This window comes from Somniosus microcephalus, chromosome 1 (assembly GCF_052327205.1).
Source record: "Somniosus microcephalus isolate GS21.2 chromosome 1, FLI_Smic_1.0, whole genome shotgun sequence".
NCBI lineage: Eukaryota > Metazoa > Chordata > Chondrichthyes > Squaliformes > Somniosidae > Somniosus > Somniosus microcephalus.
Window position 1 is genome coordinate 336,578,749 of NC_140987.1, and position 23,724 is coordinate 336,602,472.

Sequence of the window (23,724 nt, forward strand, 5' to 3'; positions counted from 1 at the left end):
TATGCCAAAGCCACAATGCAAAAAGGACGTGCAGAGGTTTAATGGAATGATCAACTACATGGGTAAATTCATATCCAACCTCTCAGAAAAGATGGCGCCACTGAGACGACTAACTGAAAAGAACATAGAATGGGAATGGAATCATGAGCATGAGAAGTCATGGAGCGATCTAAAGAAACTGCTCACAGAGGAACCAGTTCTGAGGTTTTATGACCCAGCGAGACCCATCAAGATATCATCAGATGCATCACAGAGTGGGCTCGGTGCCGTTCTTCTGCAAAAATATGACTACTGGCAACCTATTGCATATGCATCGCGCTCAATGACAGACGCGGAGACGCGATATGCACAAATAGAAAAGGAGCTGCACAGCATCACATATGCCTGTGAAAGATTTCACCAGTTTGTGTCAGGACAAGCAATCAGTGTAGAGACTGACCATAAGCCCTTGATTGCATTGTTCCAAAAGCCACTAAATGGATGTCCGCTTAGAATACAAAGAATGATGATCAGGCTGCAACGCTATACACTGAATGTTGCGTACACTCCGGGTAAGCTGATGTATACAGCAGACACGTTGTCCAGAGCTGTTGACCCAAGAGAGCCCGCAAACACCAAAATGGATGAAAAAGTGAACGCCTACATGGACATGATCACAAGTGCACTGCCCATAGCAGATGCAAAAATGGAGCTCATAAAGACTGAGACAAACAAAGATGAAACAATGAGACGACTGAGGAAAAGCATCTTGGATGGATGGCCCAACATGAAGCAAGACTGCTCACCTGATATGGCAGAGTACTGGAACTGCAGGGCGGAACTATCAGTGGTCGAAGACATCATCTACAAAGGAAGTAAAATAGTTATCCCAAAGAGTCTGAGAAAAGAGATGCTAAAAAGGATCCATGGAGGACATCTGGGAATCGTAAAGTGTAAGAAAAGAACACGAGAGGTGATGTACTGGCCACGAATCAACCAAGATGTGACAAATGAGGTGTCAAACTGCACAATATGCCTGAAATATCGAGCAAGCAATCCGGTAGAACCACTAAAGCCACACCCAGCGCCAGACAGAACTTACCAGAAGGTAGGTGCTGACCTATTCGTATGTCAAGGGAAGGACTATCTTGTAGTCACAGACTATTACTCCCTGTATCCAGAGGTTTGTAGACTGTACACCAGCACTGCAGATGCTGTGATAACATGTATGAAAGCCATATTCTCCAGACATGGCGTGGCAAGCGAGGTCTTCACAGACAACGGACCCCAGTTTTACAATGCAAGTTTCCGACACTTTGCCAAAGAGTGGGGCCTAGAAATTCAGTAGCGTTCGCCAGCCGTTAACGCCTTAAGAGGGGTAGATTTCCAGCACTAGGCACTTAGCGCCCGGGCGCAGTCCGATCTGCGCCTACGCCCAACTTCAGTTGACATTTAGTGCCGGCGCAATGTGTTTGCGCCCGCTCAGCTGCGCGCGCAGCTTATGACGTCATTTCGTCGTGCAACGCTGTTTGTGCGCCCCAAACCGGAAATTCAGTGGGGCCCGCCCAATGTGGGCGTGGCGCTGTTAAGAACTGTGAACTGGAACGCAGCAGAGGCCCTGCGGGCCTCGGGGAGCGCTAATTAAAGGGCACTTAGACTGAACAATAAAGGCCAGCCATTTTGCTGCAATGACTTTAGTGCTTTGGATTTCTGGACAGAGACCAAGGAACAGACCTTACTGATTTGGGACAACATAGGAGAGGTATTTTTGGCTTCTGGCCAGAGCATGGAAATTAGACTCATTGTGATTTCACTGTTTGCAAGTTTATTATGGGGGCTGCATGGGGTTCCAGCCCTCAATTCCAGCATTATGTGCTAAGGGCTCACAGACGCTGTGTGAGAGGGCCAGCCATGCCTAGACGCAGAGGGGCCATCAGGCGTCAGCAACGTAGGCCTTACCCACTCAGGGAATACTGGCAGCAGGTGTCCTATCTCACCATGACTGCCGCGCATTGTGTTAAGAGGCTGCGCTTCAGAAGGGAGGTGGTTGCAGAGATCTGCCAGCTGCTTCACAGAGATCTGCGTCCACAGCTGATGTGCAGGACGTCTCTGTCGGTGGAAGTGAAGGTCACGGTGGCTCTGAACTTTTATGCAAGCGGCTCCTTCCAAGCCGTTGCTGGGGACATAGCGAACATCTCCCAGTTCGCCGTGCATCGCTGCATCCGGCAGGTCACCGATGCCCTTTTCGCAAGGAGACACCAATTCATCTCCTTCCCCATGACCCTAGAGAGGCAGGAGCAGCGTGCAGTCGGATTTGCCAGGATCGCCGACTTCCCCATGGTGCAGGGCGCCATTGACTGCACGCATGTGGCTATGCGGGCACCTATCGACAATGCCGAGGATTACCGCAACCGGAAGGGCTACCATTCCCTCAATGTACAGCTGGTGTGTGACCACAGGCAGCGCATCCTAGCTGTCAATGCCCGCTTTCCAGGAAGCAGCCACGATGCATTTATCCTGCGCCAGACTACTGTGGCTGACATGTTCGAGGCACAGCCTCCACCAAGGGGATGGCTTATTGGGGACAAGGGCTACCCTTTGTGTACATGGCTCATGACCCCGCTCTGTGCGCCCAGGACCCCTGCAGAGGAGGCATACAACGAAAGCCATCAAGCCACAAGGAACATCATAGAGCAAACGATTGGCATCCTCAAGCAACGGTTCCGCTGCCTGGATCGTTCCGGCGGATCTCTACAGTATTCGCCGGATAGAGTCTCCCAGTTCGTCGTCGTTTGCTGCATGCTGCACAACCTGGCTATCCGCAGGACTCAGGCACTGCCACCTCGCGTTGGACCACCACCTCAGGAGGATGAGCAGGAGGACCATGAGGAGGAGGAGGAGTACCAGCCCAGGAGGGAGCCACAAGGTCCAACGGCCGTCTGCCGGCGGCTTATTGAACGACACTTCTCGGCCCCCTGTCAGGGAATGGCTTGTGGCAATGAATGCACCTGAATGCAGCCGCTCCGCAAGCCCTCAGCCGGTTAACGCAACAACCACTTGAAACATGACACCTGGACAAGCTGAATAAATAAAAAGCTTTATTTAACAAACTCAGGGTCCTTCCCACATGAAACAGAAAAACAGGCAAGACCCCCAAAAAACAGTCAAAAACATATCTCACTCCCACAACCTGGGGAGGAATAACAAAAATTGTCCTTCCAATTGGCCTTCATCCTCGGCCTTACCAAAATAAGCCCCCCCCCCTCCAGAACACAAACACCCCCATATAAAGAAAACAGCTGGCAACACACTCTACTTGGTGTGCCGAGAGGGCGAGTCCTTGTGCAGGCTTCTCCGGCCCCTGACCGACCTGTTGCTCCGCCTCAACCTGGGCCCTGTGGGTGTTGCAAGGCTGGGGGAAGGCTCCTGAGGGGCACAATGCATGATGGCAGATGCCCTTGGGGGTCGGCCTAGACGAGGTTCGGCCCTGGAGGGGCCGGCTGCTGACTGCTGCAGCTGTGGCTGGCCAGCATCAGTCTCTCCAGCAGCTCGTTGCACCTTGGCTGGGGGAGTGGCAGTGGCGGCTGCAGCAATGGGGGCAAGCTGGCTGATGCCAGGCGCTCGCTGGTCGCCAGAGACACTGGCACTTGGCCGGCCTGGCACTGCAGCAAGCGCAGCAATCTGGTGAAGGCCAGACCGCTGTGCTGCAGCAGGGCGGCGGGTGCCCTGGCGATGCTTCCGTGACACAGCGAGTGTGGCAGAAGTGAGTGCGCGAACTGCCCTGGTCTGTGCCCGCATCAGATCAGCCAGTGTCTGGACGGCACCACTCATGAACTCGCGACTCGCGTCCTGTGCTGCCACGAGTTGGTCGACACCCCTGGCCTGTGCTGCCGTGAGTTGCTCGACACCCCTGGCCTGTGAGTCCCCGAAATTGGCCACACTATGAGCCAGGGACTCAATGGCCTGAGGCAACTGTCCCACAACCCCCATGAACTCGTTGTGGCGCCGCTCCGAGGCCGCGGACATTTCATCAAGGAGGCGCACCTCCTGGGCGAGGACCGTCTCCGGACTGGAGGGCGGACTCTCCCTCTGGGGAGAAGGCCGCCGAGCTGCCCGACCCTTCCCGCGTGCCTGGACGCCACTGGGCCCAGCAACTGCCCTCCCCTGCAACACTTCCCCCCTCTGGGGAGAAGGCAGCCGTGCTGCCCGACCCTTCCCGCGTGCCTGGACGCGTGAGTGGTGCCATGATGCGCATTGGTGGGACAGTGGCAAAGGATGTAGATCTGAAGTGCAAGGGGAACCAGAGAGGTCCAAACGGTCATGTCCTTACCATTGGGTCCCAGCACAGGGTCGGCATCTCCAATAGCAACGGGGCCAGTCACCCGGCCACGCATGAGTCGAGCCACGCTCTCCTCCAGCTGACTGAGCTGCTGGAACTGGGGACGGCCTCCCCCGGTGACAGTCTGGCTCTTCAAATTCCGTGCCAGCTTGGCCTGCAAGAGAAAGGACGGCCTCTAAGTACAGTGTGGTGCCCTGTTGTTGTGTGCACTGCCTCCCATGGTCGAATAGCTTGGCCAGTGTGTTAAGTGCAGAGAGTGCTATTGATGATCATGCCAGTGCCATAGCTGCAGGAGGAGGGCTGGCCATTAGGCCTTTGAGGTCCCTTTGCCCATAATGTGAGGTGCACATGCAAGGATGAGGAGGACACTGGAAAGGGTACTCACCCTGACCAACCGACTGAGGTCGTTGTACTTCTTGTGGCATTGGTCACCAGTCCTGGGGACATCGCTGTTGGCTGACACCCTCTGGGCGATTTCCCTCCAGGCTCTCCTGTACTGCCTCCTGGGAGCCTTCTTGCCACTGTCCGGGCACAAGATCTCTCTGTTCTTTTCCAACCCCCTAAGCAGCACCCTCAAAGCATGCTCTGAGAAGCGCTGCGCTCGTTCACGGGCCTTCTGCATGGCTTCAGGCGCTATTTGGGTCCACCAGCAGTGTTCAGGCCTAGCTGCAGGGCTCCACTATCCAGGGCGTGGCTGCAGACAAAGTCGACCCTTCCCCCTTTAAGAGCTGGCCGGCGTCAGGGTGTCTGCTGTCAATCAAAACATGACCGCACCTGCGCTGCACCCGGCCTCGGTGTTATCAGTCCGCACCACCGGCTTAGCGCCTAAAGATAGGAGTGCAACGCCAGTTTCAGCGCTCGCCCAAACTCCTTGGCCAAAGCTACTGAATTTCGGCGAAGTGGCCTCCACTTTCCGGCGGGCGCTAACTTCACCGCCCGCCCGACTTTACCGCCCCAAAAGTGGCTAGACTGAATTTCTAGGCCTGGGACTTTGTCCACACAACGTCAAGTCCTCACTTTCCACAGTCCAATGGACTAGTGGAAAAATTGGCCCAGACAGTGAAAAGACTGATGTACAAGGCAAAAGACAGTGGAACTGACTTCTACCAGAGCATGCTTGTATACCGCACAACGCCGCTCGAGTGTGGTATGTCACCAGCCCAACTCCTTATGGGACGTCGGCTAAGGTCAAACCTACCCATCCCGGAGAACCTCCTGAAAACAAAAGAGGGGGAGAAAGTGAGGAAGTTCAAAGAACAACAGAAAGAAAAGCAAAAGTACTACTATGACAGAGGAACACAAAACCTACCTGAACTCCACACTGGTGACCAAGTAAGGTTCAAAGACAAAACAAACATATGGACTCAGAAGGGAACTGTCCTGAGTGAAGTCCAACCAAGATCATACACCATTCAGACAGATGAGGGTGCTGTTCTGAGAAGAAATCGTCGGGATCTTCTCATGGGACCAGCCACAGCAGGTCAAAAGACTGATACAGTTGAACAATCTGATCACACAGCAGGTCAAAAGACTGATACTGTTGAACAACCTGATCACACAGCTGAGAAACCATCATCGGAGGCAACAACTTAGATTCAAGGACAATCAATCAGAAAATCCTCAAGACATGTGAAGCCTCCTGAGAGACTCATTGAGCAAGTTTAAGGACTCTTGTTATAGAAGGAAGTAATGTTATCTTATTCTCTCTTCAAGTTCGAGTGTATTTACATATTTCATGTGAACACACAAAACAAGGTTAAAAAACCTTGATAATGATAATGATAATGTAACTTCATTAAGTGTTACAGTTAAAATGCAGAGTAATACAAAGAATACATGTTGTTAGATAAAAGTAAAATACTTTTGTTTTAAGAAAGGGAGATGTAATGATATCAGCAAATAGTGATGGTATTTGCCTGTTTGATTATGATGCCTTACCAGCATATTTGCCTGTTTGATTATTTATGCCTGACCAGCAGAGGGCATGTGAGAGAGGGAGTTTAGTTTTAGTTTCGGTTTTAGATGGATCTCTAAGATGGTGTCTCCTGTAATGCTGTTAACATAGTTAAACAAACTTTAGATTAAAAGACATTCTCTTTCATGAATGTGTCGTCATTGAACCCACAAAGATATCAATACAAAGACCACAGAGACTTCCTCCGCTTCCTGTGGTATCGGGACAATGACCCCAATAGAGACATAGTGGACTACAGAATGCGTGTGCATGTCTTTGGGAATAGCCCATCCCCTGCTGTCGCCATATGCGGACTAAGGAGGGCTGCCAAGGAAGAAGACGATGACTTTGGCAGTGATGTGAGAGGGTTCATCGAACGAGAGTTCTATGTCGACGATGCACTGAAGTCATTCCCGACCGAAGCAGAGGCCATCAGTACCCTTGGATGAGCTCAGGAACTACTTGCACTATCCAACCTCAGGCTGCATAAGATAGCCTCTAACAGACCAGCAGTGATGGAGGCATCCCCCCCTGAAGATCCTGCTAAGGATGTCAAAGACCTAGACCTCTTCACTGATGACCTCCCCCTACAGCGTAGCCTAGGGGTGTCGTGGAACATAGCAACAGACACATTCACGTTCCAAGTCTTAGATGCCAAGAAACCCTTCACACGTAGAGGAGTGCTCTCTACAGTCAACAGCCTATACGACCCTCTTGGCTTCTTAGCCCCTGTCACCATACAAGGCAGGCTGCTCCTCAGGGAACTCTCCACACGCGCTGAAGAGTGGGATTCACCCCTCCCTGAAGAGATGGAAGCAGAGTGGGACAGATGGAGAGACTCACTCCAAGACTTACAGGAGATCCGAATACCTCGCTGCTATTCGTCTTTCTCTCCCTTAAATGCCCAATTCAAAGAGCTTTGCGTCTTTGCAGACGCATCCGCTAAGGCCATTGCAGGTGTGGCTTATCTGAAGGTCACCACTCAAGATGGACAAAACAAAGTCGGCTTCGTCTTTGGTAAGGCCAAGTTGGCACCCCAGCTAGACCTCACCATACCCAGATTGGAACTGTGCGCAGCAGTATTAGCAGTTGAGATTGCAGAGTTCATAGAAGACGAGATTGATCTGAAGTTCGACAGCATCACATATTATGTGGACAGCAAAGTGGTGCTAGGATACATCCATAACCAAAGTAGACGGTTCTACGTATATGTGAACAATAGGGTCCAATGTATTCGACGGTCCACGTCCCCCGACCAGTGGAGGTACGTCCCTACAGACCTGAACCCAGCTGACCATGGGTCTAGATCTGTAACAGCGTCCCTACTCAGCAGCACGACTTGGCTGTCAGGACCTGCTTTTCTTCAGGATCCGTTCCCACACTTCTCCGAAATCAACGAGTCATTCGATCTACTCAACCCTGTTTCTGACTGCGAGATATGCCCACAAGTAACAGCAAACGTTACTCAAATCTGTAAGGACCTGATGAGCACCAAGTGCTTCGAGCATTTCTCCAAATGGAACACTCTCATAAAGACGATAGCACACCTAACCCATATAGCTCATACCTTCTCCCAGCCTACGCAAGGGAGTAACTGCCATGGGTGGCACATCTGTCATAAGAGTCCCTCTGAAGAGGAGCTCAAGAGAGCCACAATCCTTGTGATAAAGAGTGTCCAACATGAGTGTTATGCAGTAGAGTTGAAGTGCATGGCAGCAGAATGCAACCTACCCACTCACAGCAGTCTACGGAAGCTGCATCCCATCGTCGACGCCGACGGCCTTCTCCAAGTTGGGGGACGCATATCGCAGTCTCAACTAGGAACGAATGCAACCAATCCCAACCTCATTCCAGGTCGTCATCATCTGGCCATTCTGCTTGTGCGTTATCATCATGAGGCTGTGAAGCACCAGGGCAGACATTTCACCGAAGGTGCCATCAGAGCAGACGGCCTCTGGTTGGTTGGAGCTAAGAGATGTATCAGCGGCACGCTTTTCAAATGTGTCATCTGCAAAAAGCTCCGTGGGAAGACGGAGCACCAACAGATGGCAGATCTGCCAGCCGAGCGGCTACAAGTAGGACCACCTTTCACCTACGTAGGCGGAGATGTCTTCGAACTATGGGACGTGGTCTCACGCCGCACCAGAGGAGGGCACGCCAACAGCAAGAGGTGGGCGGTGATATTCTCATGTATGCCCAAAAGAGCTGTACACATCGAAGTCATAGAAACAATGAGCGCCTCCAGCTTCATAAACGCTCTGAGACGGTTTTTCTCAATTAGAGGCCCGGCAAAGCAAATACGCTCAGATTGCGGCACAAACTTTGTTGGCGCTTGCAGAAAGCTGAAGATGGATGGATCTAGTTCCAGCTCTCAGAGTGTGGAGACGTATCTCCAAGAGCAGAAATGCACCTGGGTATTCAACCCACCTCACTCATCCCACATGGGCGGCGCATGGGAGCGTATGATCGGCATTGCCCGCCATATCCTCGACTGCATGCTTCTCCAAGGTAGATCGTCGTGCCTCACACGAGGTCTTGACCACACTGATGGCTGAGGTCACCGCCGTGATGAATGCAAGGCTCCTCATTCCTATATCTTCAGACCCAGAATCGCCCCTCATCCTCACTCCGGCCATGCTTTTGACCCAGAAGACAGGTGTTCCCCCTCGTCTTCCAGGAGAGTTTGGGGATAGAGAACTCTTCAAGGAAGAATGGAAATGAGTCCAGAGTCTGGCAGACACGTTTTGGAACAGGTGGCGAAGGGAGTACCTCAACACACTGCAGAGCCGACGCAAGTGGCAGGACAAGAGGCTGGATCTCAAAGAAGGTGATGTTGTCTTGGTGAGTGATGCGCTATCAATTACTCATAAAAGACTGAGAGTTAAGAGAGTAACTAAAGGCTTTTATTAACAAAAGAATGAAGGTCTGCCTCAAGTGGTCGACCGGTCCAGAAATACAAAGGGCTGGGGAGCAGTCACCTTTATACTAGGACTTGTGGGAGGAGTCAGCCGAGGCATGTCCAGGCATGTACACAGTGGAATACAAACAGTGGTTTACCACATTCACCCCTTGTTTAAAATTGAGTCCGGCGGGGTGAAGTGTATTAAAAGTTAGTGCATTGGAGTCTCTCCGGAGGTCTTGTCTGCCGCTGTGATCGGCGTGGCGACGGCAGGGGTACTGGAGCTTCCGGCGTCGAGTCCTGCGTAGGCTGTGGCACAGGTGTGTCGTCCTCGTAGATGTCGAGCGGGTCGCGGGGCCCAGGCCTGCCGTCTGCTGGGGCTGGATATCGGATCGTGGGGGGGGTGGTGGTAGTGAGTAGTGGGTTACTGCGGCCCCCGAGGGTGCAAGGTCTCTTATGGAGACTGTGTCCTCCCGCCCGTCCGGGTATGCAATGTAAGCATACTGGGGGTTGGCGTGGAGGAGGTCGACCCTCTCGACCAGGGGGTCCGTTTTATGGGTCCTCACGTGTCTTCTCAGTAGGACCGGCCCTGGGGACATCAGCCATGGCGGTAGCGATGTCCCCGATGTGGACTTCCTTGGGAAGACAAACATTTTCTCATGAGGGGTGGCGTTAGTGGCAGTGCAGAGCAGTGACCGAATAGAGTGGAGCGCATCGGGGAGCACATCCTGCCAGCGGGAGGTTGGAAGGCCCCTAGACTTTAAGGCTAGCAGGGCGGCCTTCCAAACTGTCGCATTTTCTCTTTCCACCTGTCCGTTCCCCCGGGGGTTGTAACTGGTGGTCCTGCTTGTGGCAATACCCCTAGTTAGCAGGTACTGACGGAGTTCGTCGCTCATAAACGATGAGCCCCGGTCGCTATGGATATAGCTGGGGAAACCGAACAGGGTGAAGAGGTCGTTCAGACATTTAATGACCGTGGCACTGGTCATGTCCGGGCAGGGGATGGCGAACGGGAAACGGGAGTACTCATCAATAATATTGAGGAAGTACACATTGCGGTTGGAGGAGGGGAGAGGCCCTTTAAAATCAACGCTCAGGCGCTCGAAGGGGCGAGTGGCTTTTATCAGGTGGGCCCTGTCTGGTCTATAAAAGTGCGGTTTGCACTCAGCGCAGACTTGGCAGTTCCTGGTCATGGTCCTGACCTCCTCAATAGAGTAAGGCAGGTTGCGGGCCTTGATGAAGTGGAAGAACCTGGTGACCCCCGGGTGGCAGAGGTCATTGTGGAGGGCCCGCAGTCTATCGTATACGCGCTGGCGCAGGTGCCACGCGATAGCGCATCCGGGGGTTCATTGAGCTTCCCGGGCTGGTACTAGACCTCGTAATTGTAGGTGGAAAGTTCGATTCTCCACCTCAAGATCTTGTCATTTTTGATTTTGCCCCTCTGCTTGTTGTTAAACATGAAAGCAACTGAACGCTGGTCAGTGAGCAGGGTAAATCGTTTTCCGGCCAGGTAGTGCCTCCAATGACGCACAGCCTCCACAATCGCCTGGGCCTCCTTCTCAACAGCGGAGTGTCTGGTCTCCGGGCCTTGGAGGGTTCGTGAAAAGAAGGCCACGGGTCTCCCCGCCTGATTGAGGGTAGCGGCCAGGGCAAAGTCGGACGCGTCGCTTTCCACCTGGAAGGGGATGGATTCGTCCACTGCGTGCATGGTGGCTTTGGCAATGTCCTCCTGGATACGGTGGAAGATGAAGCGGGCCTCTGCCGTCAAGGGAAAAGAGGTGGACTTGATCAGCGGACGGGCCTTGTCCGCATAGTAGGGGACCCACTGGGCGTAATAGGAGAAAAACCCTAGGCACCTCTTCAGGGCCTTGAGGCAGTGGGGCAGTGGGAGTTCCATAAGGGGACGCATCCGGTTGGGGTCGGGGCCGATGACTCCGTGTTCCACAACACAGCCAAGGATGGCGAGGCGGTTTGTGCGGAATATGCACTTCTCCTTGTTATATGTCAGGTTCAGGACTTGGGCGGTGCGGAGGAATTTTTCGAGGTTTGCGTCATGGTCCTGCAAGTCACGGCCGCAGATGGTCACATTGTCCAGATATGGGAAAGTGGCCTGCAACGCATTTTGATCTACCATCCGGTCCATCTCCCTTTGGAAGACGGAGACCCCATTGGTGACGCCAAAGGGAACCCTAAGGAAGTGATAGAGGCGGCCGTTTGCCTCAAAGGCGGTATACTGGCGGTCCTCAGGGCGGATAGGGAGCTGGTGGTACGCTGATTTCAGGTCAATGGTCGAGAAGACGCGGTACTGCGCGATCTGGTTGACCATATCAGCTATGCGGGGGAGTGGGTAGGCGTCCAGCAGGGTGTAGCGATTTATTGTCTGGCTGTAGTCGATGACCAGGCGCTGCTTCTCGCCGGTCTTAACGACCACAACCTGGGCTCGCCAGGGGCTGGTGCTGCCCTCAATAATCCCTTCCTTCAGGAGCCGCTCCACTTCGGTTTTAATGAAAACCCTGTCCCCGGCACTGTATCGCCTGCTCTTTGTGGCGATGGGCTTACAGTCGGGGGTGAGGTTAGCAAACAGTGGGGGGGGGGTGACTCTGAGTGTGGAGAGGTTGCACCTGGTGCGCGGTGGGCAATTTGGAAGCTGCTGGTTGCGGACTGTGAGTGGGGGTAGGGGTCCACCGTACGCCATTGTAACACTTTTAAGGTGGCACTGAAAATCTAACCCCAGCAGGACGGCAGCGCAGAGGTCGGGCAGGACCAGAAGTTTAAAATGATCGTACACAGTCCCGTCTACTATGAGTGTCACCACGCAGTAGCCGCCGATGTCCGCCGACTGGGATTCGGAGTCCATAGAAATCCGCTGGTGCGCAGGCAGGACTGGGAGAGAGCAACGCCGCACCGTGTCAGGGTGGATGAAGCTCTCCGTGCTCCCAGAGTCAAAAAGGCAGATTGTATCGTGACCATTTACCTTAATGTCCATTGTGGAACTGGCCAGCTGGTGCGGTCTCGCTTGGTCCAGTATAACGGATGCCAGCGTAGGGGTCGGTGTGTCGCTGCGGGTATCAGATGAGGCGGTGTTGGGGGCCTGCTGCGTTCTGGCTGTCGTCCAAGATGGCGGCGTCCATGATCCCCATGTGGCTGGAGGCGTCCAAAATGGCTGCTGTACCGGTGGTTCGCACATGGCCGGGGAGGCCCAAGATGGCGGCCCGCATGGCCCACACGCGGCGCTGCTGGGGTTCGGGGTGACTTTGGCCCTGCAGACGCTAGCGTAGTGTCCCTTCTTCCCGCAGCCCGAGCAGATCGCGTTTTTCGCCGGGCAGCGCGCTCTGGGGTGTTTTGCCTGGCCACAGAAGTAGCATTTCTGGCCTTGGGGCACTGCTGTCTGGCCTTGGGACACTGCTGCGGTAGTTGGGCCGTTGCTGGGGTGTGGCTGGGGTGGCACGGCGCTATGAGGCGGTCCTACCGTGTCCCAGGCTGTCATTCCCCGCGGCGTCCATGGTGCAGAGGAGTAGGCATCCATGCCCCGGTAGGCTGCATCCAATGATAGTGCGAGTTCAGAGGTCTTGTTGCGAGTTCAGAGGTCTTGTTGAGGTCGAGTTCACTCTGCTCCAACAGTCGCTGTCGGGTGCAATTGGATCGGTGGCCCGCTACAAAAGCGTCCCGGATAAGTTCCTCTGTGTACACGGCGGCCTTTACATCCTTACAACCACAGGCCCGGCCAAGCACAGACAGTGCCTGAAGGTATTCCACGGTCGATTCCCCAGGTTGTTGTTTACGACTCCCCATAAGGTGCCTGGCGTACACTTCGTTCACTGGGCGCGTGTACTGGTCCTTGAGGAGCTTGATAGCGTCCGCGTACGAGGTCGCGTCTTGGATGACCGAGTACACTCGGTGGTTCACTTTGGAGGTCAGGACATCCAGTTTGTGCTCGTCCGATTTGATTGCTGCGGAGGCGGTCAGGAATTTTTCGAAACACTTAAGCCAGTGAGTAAACTTGGTGGATGAGTCCGCCTCCCGATGATCTAAGTCCAGGCATGCTGGTGTGAGGATCTTCTCCATTATAAAATTTTGTTAATAAAATTGATGCGCTATCAATTACTCATAAAAGACTGAGAGTTAAGAGAGTAACTAAAGGCTTTTATTAACAAAAGAATGAAGGTCTGCCTCGAATGGTCGACCGGTCCAGAAATACAAAGGGCTGGGGAGCAGTCACCTTTATACTAGGACTTGTGGGAGGAGTCAGCCGAGGCATGTCCAGGCATGTACACAGTGGAATACAAACAGTGGTTTACCACAGTGAGGGACAATCAGATAAAAAGGAATGAGTGGCCTATGGCTATCATCATGAACTCCCATCCCAGCCGGGACGGGAGAGTGAGAAAAGTGGACTTGAGAGTCATCAAAGAAGGAACAGCGAAGGTCTTCTCTCGGCCCGTCTCTGAGGTGGTTCTTCTTTTGTTGCCAGAGGACTCCAGTGACAAGTAGAGCTCGGACTATGTGGAGTCGTTAATGACTCCAGACGGGGAGTGTTCTGGACCGATGGACTATTTTACGTGTGCAGATAGCACCCTCTGGTGGTGGTTATTGTGTTAGCAGTGTGTTTGTATGAAGCAGAGTTCATTTGACCTTTGTTCCTTTCTTCCTGTGTGAGGTCATTTGACCTTTGTTCCTTTCTTCCTGTGTGAGGTCATTTGACCTTTGCTCCTTTCTTCCTGTGAGAGGTCATTTGACTTTTATTCCTTTCTTCCTGTGAGAGGTCATTTGATCTTCGTACCTTTCTTCCTGTGTAACACAGGAAGTAGAATTCCAGGAAGAACCTGGCAGTAATGGAGGATTCCATAAGGGTTTCACAATCCAATGTAATCTGATTTCATATGTTAGGCCAAGCGCAATATCTGTGAGTATCTTTGTTTCTTAGCATAATAGCAATGTTGTCAGAGTAGTATTTTGATAACACTATGTTTATAAAAGGCTAATATTTGATAGTTATAGACGTTAGTCCAAATGTTAGTTAGTTATACAATTTATCTATTCTACTGTTGTAAATATGTTATATCTTATGTAATATCGAATGTATAGTACTCAGTTTATGTACAAAACATACTTTATCTTTGATTACAGTTTCACAAAATTGTTCACGTAAAGGCTTCAAACAGCAAACGGCTTCACAAACAATTATTTTGAATAAGTGTTTAACTTGCTGGACAACTAGATAGGAGCACGTCTAGCACGGCCAGTACAGGAACCAGGGACCCGACGATTCGAATAACTAGAGCAGTGTGTAGTGTCCGTGTGTAGATAAAGACACTGAAGACAGGAGTTGGTTCATAGGTATTTACTAAGCAAGTCTGGGAGGGGTTTCTAAAGGATATACACAATACACAGGCTTATATAGCCCAAGTGGCAATTACCGGCATTACGCACACCTGGGGCTCTTAAAGGCACATACACCATAATTGCTCTTAAAGGCACATGCACCACAATTCCTCCCCTTCTAGCTAACTAGTACATCATATTTTAAATAATGATTAATTACATGTTATATGCAAAATAATATACATTGCTATATTAATTAATTATAAGTTAGTCTCTCAGGAGGCTTCCTGACTCGGTCCGGATAACGCCTCGGGGGTGTAGTAGTTTCTGGTGGTGTAGTAGGTTCTTCTGGCAAGGCTGATTCGGCTTGAAGGCCAGTGTCGGGTTTATCGGGCTCCAGTATCACCGGATCGGAGGTAGATATGGGTATCTCTACTTCATCGTTAGATGTATAGAGTGGTGGTGTAGGTTGTCCCTTTTCGGATGACTTGATGATTTGGTCAGCATGGCGCCTTATTATGCTGTCTCCGATGTCCACGGTATACATCAGTGGTCCTAATCGTGTGCAGATAGTTCCAGGCTGCCATTTCTCGGTACGGTAGTCCCGGGCCAAAACCGGTTGGCCTATCTGGAAGGCCCTAGTTGGCCTTTCATTCATGCCCTGAAACTGCCGGTTCTCCACGTCCCTTCGGATGTTGGGCTTGACCAAATCCAGCCGGCATCTTAGGTTTCTATTGTAGAACATCATGGCGGGAGTTTGGTTAGTAACCATATGCGTTGCATTCCTATATGCAAATAAGAAGTTATCCACCTTGTGCTGAAGTTTTATGTCTTCATTACCCATGGCCTTGATGGCCTTCTTGAAGGTCTGGACAAACCTTTCAGCCAATCCATTGGTGGCGGGATGGTATGGGGCGGACGTGTAGTGCTTTACCCCATTGTTCTTTAAGAACTTTCTGAATTCTTCGGACACAAATTGCGGTCCATTTTCAGAACATATCTGCTCCGGCAGCCCATTCCTGGCAAATATGGTCCTTAATACTGTGATGGTCTTTTCCGTGGTGGTGGAGGACATCTTTATTACCTCCGGCCACTTGGAGTGTGCATCAACTGCGATTAAGAACATTGAGTCCATAAATGGACCAGCAAAGTCGATGTGCACCCTTTGCCAGGGAGATGAGGGCCACTCCCATAGATGTAGAGGGGCCTGTGGCGGAGCATTTTGGACCTTCTGGCATCCTAGGCAGCTCTTGGTCATGTCTTCGATGTCTCCATCGATACCTGGCCACCATACAAATGCCCTAGCTAGGTTCTTCATTTTCACTCCACCCAGATGCCCCTCGTGAAGCTCCTTTAGCACTTTATCCTGGAGTTTGGGTGGAATCACCACTCTGGATCCACACATCAAGGTTCCTCGGCACACTGACAGCTGTTCTCTTCTTTGTGAGAATGCTGGCAACAGTGGTTCGCCATGTGCTGGCCATCCCTTCATTGTTAAATCGTAGACCCGTGAGAGAGTAGGGTCATTTCTGGTCTCCATTTCAATGGCAGAATTTGTCACTGGTAGACATTCCACTATGGTAGAGTGGAATATCTCTACTGGGTCTACTGTAGGTGCCTCTTCTATCGTTGGCAACGGTAGGCATGATAAACCGTCAGCATTCCCATGCTGTTTTGACCCTTTGTATTCAATGTTGTATTGGTGTGCCCCTAGAAAAAGGGACCACCTCTGTAGTCTTTGTGCCGTCATAATGGGGACACCTTTTTTAGGGTTGAATATGGAGATGAGGGGTTGATGGTCAGTCAGCAAGGTAAATTTTTGTCCGTGTAGGTAGTGGTTGAATTTCTTCACTCCCCATACCAGACTGAGTGCTTCCCTGTCTATCTGGGCATAGTTACGCTCAGCTGAGTTCAATGAGTGTGACGCAAAAGCTATCGGCCGTTCCGAGCCATCAGGGAATCTATGGGACAATACCGCTCCTATGCCGTAAGGGGATGCATCGCACGCCAGTCTGATTGGTAGTGATGGGTTGTAATGAGCCAAAATTTTCTCGGATGTGATTAAGTCTTTACATTTATGGAAGGCACGTTTACAGTCTTTGTTCCATTTCCAAATCACTCCTGTCTGTAGAAGATCATTAAGAGGGTGTAGAATAGTTGATAAGTTCGGTAAAAATTTATGATAGTAATTTATTAATCCCAGGAATTACCTTAATTGTGAAACATTTTCAGGTGCTGGGGCTTTTATAACTGCTTCAATCTTTTCAGGTGACTTATGCAACCCTTCCTTATTAATTATGTGGCCAAAGTATGATATCTGATTTTGGAAAAATTCGCACTTGGGGCGATTTGCTCGTAGGCACCGTTCTTTCAGCCTAGTGAGCACCTGCTCCAAATTGGCAAGGTGCTCATTGTCGTTTTCTCCTGTTATAAGGATGTCGTCTAGGTAGCATTGAGTCCCCGGAATCCCTTGCAGGACTTGCTCCATAGCTCTTTGCCAGATAGCTGGAGCTGATGCTATTCCAAAAACCAGTCGATTGTACTGGTACAGGCCTTTGTGTGTGTTTATTGTGAGATACTTTTTAGAGGTCTCCTCAACCTCCATCTGTAGATATGCCTGTGCCAAGTCAATTTTTGTGAAATGTTTCCGTCCGGATAGTGAGGCGAAAATATCTTCTATCCTCGGAAGAGGATACTGTACCGTGTGAAGGACCGGGTTTACAGTCACCTTAAAGTCCCAACAGATGCGAATTTTTTTCTGTTCCTCAGAGTTATTTTTCAATGTTTTTTTCATGACTGGAACGATGGGTGTTGCCCATTCGCTCCAATCTATTTTGGATAATACGCCTGCCTTTTCCAAATTCTTCAGCTCTGCCTCGACTGCTGGACGTATTGCGTATGGCACCGGTCTTGCCTTAAAAAATTTTGGAATTGCTATATCTTCCACTTTTATTGAGGCGGTGATGCCTTTCAAGGTTCCTAGTTTCTCTTGAAACACTTCTTTGGCGTTGGCCAAGATGTCTTTTAATCGTTCAGGTATGATGTCATCATTGTTTTTTTCCTTACTGGTCACCGTCAGTGCCTGAATGGAGTACCAATCTAAACGTATCTTCCTTATCCATTCACGTCCCAACAACGGTGGACCACCATCTTGTAGAATGTATAAATACAACTTTTGTATTTCTTTGCCGTTGTATACCACAGGCACCCTTATTTTTCCTTTGGGGTAGACTTTCTGCCCCGTGTATATTTTTAAGATAATGGATGTGTCTTTTAGAGGTATATGCGAAAATAGTCTCTCGTAATCTCGTCGATTTATTACGGTTAGAGCTGATCCTGTATCTAGCTCCATTTTAACTGGGGACCCTGCTATTGTGAGGGTAGCCCAAATGGTTTGGTAATCCTCTTTGGCAAGTACATTATGTAATTTGAGACAGCTTAGTCTCTTGTTTCCGGAGTCACTATCGCTATTCTGGTCTTCGGAGCTATTGTCCATCATCATTTGTACCTTCCTGTACTTTTCTTCATTGATTTTTTGTTTTCTGTCAGTGGATTTATTTTGTCCAGATTGGCATACCCGTGCAATGTGTCCAATCTTACCACATTGCCTGCATGCTTTGCTCTTGAACCAGCAGTCCCTCTGGTTATGGGTGGATCTGCCGCAACGATAACATCTTCCGAACTCCTGTGTCATTTTATGGGTGCCGAAGTCCTGTGTCTCTTGTTGTATCTCTGCAGCTCCTTTTGCTGCTGCTTTGTATGATACAGCCATACTGAAAGCTTTGTCCAATGTTAAATCTTTTTCAGAAAGCAGTCTTTTTTGTGTTCCTTCACTTAAGAGACCGCAAACAAATTTGTCTCGAAGATAATCCGATAGTCCTGCTCCGAATTGGCAGTACTTTGATAGCTTTCTTAATTCGGTTAGGTAATCAGCGTTACTTTCATTCTTGTGTTGATTTCTCTTGAAGAACTTGAATCGTTCCACTATCAGCAGCGGTGTTGGGTTTAAATGCTCCTGCAGGGTATCAACAATTTCTTTAAAAGTTTTGTCCTTTGGTTTGGCTGGAGTGATTAAATTTCGTAACAGCCCATATGTCTTCGCGCCCATTAAGTTCAGAAGTACTGAAGCTTTTTTTTCATCTGTTATTCCATTTGCAGTGCAATAAACCTCTACTCTTTCCACGTATGTGGTCCAATCTTCTATTTCGCCATCAAAAGCCTCAATATTACCAGATTTAGGCATTTCAGAAAAGATATGGCGCTTCCCGCGCTTTTTTTTTCTCTGTAGCAAAGATATGGCGCTTCCCGCGCTTTCCCGCCGCTGCTACCGATAACAATGCTGTTTTACTGTGGTTTCCGTTTATTCACTGTTGGAGACTCGTTCCCGACGGAGGTCTAAACGCTGACCTGCTTGCCGCGCCGGCCGTCTCTCGAGTGCACCCTCCCAGTCCGTTATTGCTTGCCTCCGATTTCGCTGCCTGTCTCAGCTGTAGAGCCCGCCGCTGGAGCTCCAGCCTGACGCCCAGGAAGGATTAGCGCAGTACCTGTCACCAGCTTGGCCAGCTGGTGAAACCACAGTTTCTCTTACTTCCTTGAGTCTTCTGGACGCTGGAGGAATCGATGTCCTTGAGGTGCTGCCGAATTGCAGGTAAGTCCGTTTCCACTTCGTCGCCACTGTAGTGTCCGTGTGTAGATAAAGACACTGAAGACAGGAGTTGGTTCATAGGTATTTACTAAGCAAGTCTTGGGGGGGGTTTCTAAAGGATATACACAATACACAGGCTTATATAACCCAAGTGGCAATTACCGGCATTACGCACACCTGGGGCTCTTAAAGGCACATACACCATAATTGCTCTTAAAGGCACATACACCACACAGTGGACAAGGCATTAAACTAATGAAGGGGGGTGGGAGGATTCAGGAAAGACTAAATTTAAAAGCAGCAAGAGAAATGTCAAGGCTCGAGAGCAGAGCAGAGTTTGTGGTAAAAAATAAGCAGAGTTGATCAGGAAGGGACTAAAATAGAGTAACAAAGGTAATAGGGCATCAGTGACTAAGCTGACATTAAGGAAAAATGGAAAAAAGTCAAAGCCAAAGGCACTATATCTGAATGTGCGAAACATTTGCAACAAAATAGAAGAACTAGTAGCTCAGATAGAAAATAATAGGTTTGATCTAATAGCGATTACGGAGACGTGTTTGCAGAATGACCAAGGTTGGGAGCTAATTATTCCAGGATACTTAGGCCTAGAAATTCAGTATAGCCGCGTTTGGGGCGCTACAGCCGGGCGTTCGCTAAATTTAGCGCCCGGTGCAACTTAGCGCCACCTTTGTCGATATTCAGTTGCTTCGCCCCAAGAGGTTGCTGCGGCGCTAAAGCAGGCGATGCACGACTATCATAAGGCGCTAAACTGGCGAGCCGAGGCGCTAACCCCGAGGGCGGGCGCAATGCAGGTGCAGCGAGCTGCTGATTGACGGCAGACATGGCGGCGCCGGTCAGCTCTTAAAGGGGGAGGGTTGACTTGTTTGGCTGCCACGCCCTGCACACTGCAGCCCTCAAGCAAGGCCTGAGCATTGCTAATTCATCAGCTCTACACCCCCCCAGGGCAATGGAGAAGGCTCGTGAGCGAGCGGAGCGCTTCAGTGAGGATGCCCTGAGGCTTCTGGTTGGCACTGTGGAGCGCAGGCGCCCTGCCCTCTTCCCTGATGGTGGGAGGAGGCCACTTCCAAGCGATTACCGAAAAGCCTGGAGGGAGGTTGCATACCGGGTCACCACCAACAGCTTGGTTGCCAGGACTCCACTTCAGTGTAGGAAAAAGTTCAACGACCTCACTCGGGTTGTCAGGGTGAGTACTTTTTCCACTATCCTCTTCATCCCTGCATGTGCACCTCAGTTTCTGGCCAAATGGACCTGAAAGCCCCAATGCCCAGCCCTTATCCAGGAGCTATGGGGCTCTCATGAAAACCACTTGCACATTCAGCACTTTACACATTGTCAGGGCTATTCCACCATGGGAGGCAGTGCAGACAAGACCAGGGCTTCACACTGTCAGGGCTATTCCACCATGGGAGGCAGTGCAGACAAGACCAGGGCTTCACACTGTCAGGGCTATTCCACCATGGGAGGCAGTGCAGACAAGACCAGGGCTTCACACTGTCAGGGCTATTCCACCATGGGAGGCAGTGCAGACAAGACCAGGGCTTCACACTGTCAGGGCTATTCCACCATGGGAGGCAGTGCAGACAAGACCAGGGCTTCACACTGTCAGGGCTATTCCACCATGGGAGGCAGTGCAGACACGACCAGGGCTTCACACTGTCATGACTATTCCACCATGGGAGGCAGTGCAGACAAGACCAGGGCTTCACACTGTCAGGGCTATTCCACCATGGGAGGCAGTGCAGGCAAGACCAGGGCTTCACACTGTCAGGGCTATTCCACCATGGGAGGCAGTGCAGGCAAGATCAGGGCTTCACACTGTACTTAGAGGCCATCCTTTCTCTTGCAGGGCAAGCTGGCCTACAACCGCAGGCAGCAGCTACGGACCGGGGGAGGCCGCCCTGACCTGAAAGATCTCAGCGACCTGGAACAGCGTGTGGAGCGCATTATGTCAGGACGCCTGATTGGCCCCGTTGCTAGTGGAGATGCCGACCCTGTTCTGGACAGCGATGGTAAGGTCATCACCTTTTGGACCTCTCTCTTTCCACTTGTGCCTCACACCAGCATCCTTTGCCACTATCGAACCAATGCAGTGCATAGCAGCACTCATGCCTCCCTCGCTGCCGCCCTGTCCTCACTCTAAAGCAACTCTTGTGGCTCCCTGCTTTCAGGTGCTGAATCGCCAGGTGTGGAGGCAGGCACTCAAGCTGCCACTGTCAATGAATCGGAAGGCGAGGAGGAGGAAAAGGAAGCTGGCCCATCAGAGCCACCCTCATCCGAGGCAGGCCATGGCCATGATGGGGACACGTCTTCCCTGGAGGGGAGCAGGGACGAGGTGTCAGAGGAGAGTGAAGCTCCGGGGCCCAGCGGGCTGCAGCAACACGGGAGGGGTGGGGAAGCTTGGCAGCCTTCTCCCCGGAGGGTGAGTGCAGCCTCCAGTCCTGCTACGGTGAGCGCAGAGGAGGTGCGGCTCCTTTGTGAAATGGGCGCCCAGGCTGAGCGCAGGCACACTGAGCTCATGGCTGCAGTGGCAAGGACGCCTGACTCCATAGAGTCACTGGCAAGGAGTGTGCAGGAATTCAGGGCAGCACAGGCCAGGAGTCTGCAAGAATTCAATGCAGCACAGGCAAGGAGTCTGCAGGACTTCGCGGCAGCATAGGCGGCTTCCAGCCAAGTGCTCAGTCGTGCCGTTCATTCACTGGCTGGTCTGATGCAGACACAGATCAGGGCCACACGGGCACTTACTGCTGCCACCCTCGCTGGATCGGCCAGGCATCGCCGGGGCCCTCGCCATGACGCAACAGCCCAGCAGTCTGTTCTTCAGCAGATTGCTGCGCCTGCTGCAGTGCTGGCCCCTTCGAGTGCCAGTGTATCAGCCGACCAGGGAGTGCCTGTGCTCTGTCAGGTTGGCAGCATTCCTGCAGCCAACACTGTCACTCCTCCACTGCAGCTGCCACCACCCGTAGAACAGACTGCTGCTGCCCAAGCAGAGTTGGAGCAGTCATCAGCCGGGCCCTCCAGGCCCAGAGCTGGTCCAGGCCGTCCCCCAAGGGCATTTGCTGTCTCACCATCTAACCCTCAGCAGCCTTCCCCCAGCCTTGCTGCAGTCACTGGGGTCCCATTAAGGAGGAGCTGCAGGGCGGGAAGGGGACAATCACGGGGAAAAGGCGGGGAATTATAGACCGGTAAGCTTGACATCGGTAGTGGGGAAAATGCTAGAGTCCATTATAAAAGATGTAATAGCAGAGCACTTGGAAAGCAGTGACTGGATCGGACAAAGTCAACATGGATTTACAAAAGGTAAATCAAGCTTGACTAATCTATTGGAATTTTTTGAGGATGTAACTGCTAAAATAGATAAGGGAGAACCAGTGAATGTGGTGTATTTGGACTTTCAGAAGGCTTTCGATAATGTCCCGCAAAAGAGGTTAGCGTGCAAAATTATGCACATGGGATTGGGGGCAAGGTATTGACTTGGATAGAGAACTGGTTGGCGGACAGAAAGCAAAGAGTTGGAATAAACGGGTCATTTTCCGAGTGGCAGGCAGTGACTAGTGGGGTACCGCAAGGATCGGTCCTAGGACCCGAGCTGTTCACAATATATATTAATGATCTGGACGAGGGAATTGGATGTAATATCTCCAAATTTGCAGATGACACAAAGCTGGGTGGGAGGGTATGCTGTGAGGAGGATGTCGTGAAACTCCAGTATGATTTGGACAGGTTGGGTGATTGGGCAGAAACATGGCAAATGCACTATAATGTGTATAAATGTGAGGTTATCCACTTTGGTGGCAAAAACAGGAAGGCAGATTATTATTTGAATGGCAATAGATTGGGAGAAGGGGAAGTGCAAAGAGACGTGGGTGTTCTTGTGCACGAGTCGCTGAAGGTAAGCATGCAGGTGCAGCAGGCAGTTAAGAAGGCAAATGGTATGTTGGCCTTCGTAGCAAGAGGGTTTGAGTACAGGAACAGGGATGTCTTGCTGCAGTTGTACAGGGCCTTGGTGAGACCGCACCTTGAGTATTGTGTGCAGTTTTGGTCGCCTTACCTGAGGAAGGACTTTCTTGCCATGGAAGGAGTGCAGCGAAGATTCACCAGGCTGATACCTGGGATGGCAGGAATGACGTATGAGGAGAGATTGTGTCGATTGTGCTTATGCTCACTGGAGTTTAGAAGATTGAGAGGGGATCTCATCGAAACCTATAAAATTCTGTCAGGCCTGGACAGACTAGATGCAGGAAGGATGTTTCTGATGGCCGGGGAGTCCAGAACCAGGGGTCATAGTCTAAGGATAAGGGGTAAGCTATTTATGACTGAAATGAGGAGGAATTTCTTCACCCAGAGAGTGGTGAACCTGTGGAATTCTCTGCCACAGAGGGCGGTGAAGGCCAGTTCATTAAGTATATTCAAGAAAGAGTTGGATATATTTCTTAAGGCTAAAGGGATCAAGGGATATGGGGAGAAGGCAGGGACCGGGTACTGAATTTGGATGATCAGCCATGATCTCATTGAATGGCGGAGCAGGCTCGAAGGGCCGAATGGCCTACTCCTGCTCCTATCTTCTA